Below are 1566 nucleotides of genomic sequence, written 5' to 3' on the forward strand. Positions count from 1 at the left end.
ATGTAAATGACGTGACTTTGAATGCTGGGTGTCTGAAAGCGCTTGCCTTTTTTTTTATGTTTGGGGAATGTATAAAAATCATGCAACTCATGATGAATTTTGTAGCTCTGTCTCCTCACTGATGCAGCTACAGTTCAGAGTGATGTCAGTTGTTTTGCTTTTGTGGCTAGGATCTGTGAATAATACAGACATCTATGGTCGAACTGCCTGCGATTGTTTGTTCTGATGGGTGTTGACAATGAGGGGTTTTCTAACTCAAATTTATCCAGCCCAGTAAACTAATTTAGATCGCTCTCTATTGAATCTGCAAACGGATGTTATGGATGTAATATGGTGTCCTTCTTCAGAGTGTATATTAGGAGTAGGTTAAATGATAGACCATGGGTTAAAAGGATATGCATTGGAGCTTATGATAAAAGACAGGAGGACCTTAATGTGTGGACTGTATTGACCTACTCGGCCGGTTCCTTTTGTTCTGTCGTCAGATTTCTGCTCCCAAGCTAACTAGGCTTTTTCCCCAAGTTGATCTCATTAGGTTCCTCCCGGAATGCTGGCGTGTGGCCAATATAATTAAAATTCCTAACGGTCCACCAATTCCCATTGTTAATAAGTCGAGACCTATTTTTTTTACCATTCTTTCAGAGTTCTTTGAAGGTTTGAATGACTAGATTATCTAGAGGATAGTGACTCGCTGTCAGACTCTCAGTTTGCTGACAGGTTTGTCAAACCTAGATATATCATCAACATTGATTACCAAATGTTCACAGGTAGTGGTGACAAGGAGATATGCTGCTGAATATCAAGACAACAGAAGCAATGATCGAGGACTGATTTTGCTCTTCAACCTGATCTTCTCGGCAACGAACATACTAAAAATGTTGACATGATAGAACTTTTTGTAGTAAAGTTTGATGCAGAGTTGACATTTGAGGTTTTTGATGATTGTTGCAAGTTAAAAAACTGTGTGTGCAGAAAGCCAAGCGGATTTTACAGATCCTGTTGTTTCTGCAAACCCTTCATCCTCCCCTTTGCCTGAGTGCTGTTCATCTGTGTTTTGGGAGCAGCTGTTAATTGCCTTCTAGCTTCATTTGATAGAGTTGCCAGATTGACAGGAGCTGTGGTGATACTTATCTCCTAGACCTTGCCACAATAGATGAGTTTTTAGTTCACGTCTTCCTTTTATAACATTTTGGAAAGATCATCATCTGATACATACTCACCGTCCTCAATGCTTTGGAGGTCTTGGAGTTCCAGAGATTTTTTATTTTTATTTTTTATGAATCCTGTAAAATAACTTGCCAAGTGATTTCGTTGAGTGTGCCTCCGCTGATTTTTCAGATCAGTGTGAACTGGTTTTATTTAATTATCTATACTTTTTGGGCCGTCATATACCCCTACTGTCTGCTATCAGAGCTTTTCAGAGTATGCTGTGTTAAATTAAAATGATAACACTGCAACAATAAAAACGAAATAAAACGTTTTGTTCTTAACTTGTTATCTGTTTTGTTTTCACTACGTCTGGTGAACACGTAATGACATTTCGTTTCTGTTGTGTTTGGGGTGTGT

Source organism: Penaeus monodon, chromosome 31, assembly GCF_015228065.2.
Source record: "Penaeus monodon isolate SGIC_2016 chromosome 31, NSTDA_Pmon_1, whole genome shotgun sequence".
Classification (NCBI taxonomy): Eukaryota; Metazoa; Arthropoda; class Malacostraca; order Decapoda; family Penaeidae; genus Penaeus; species Penaeus monodon.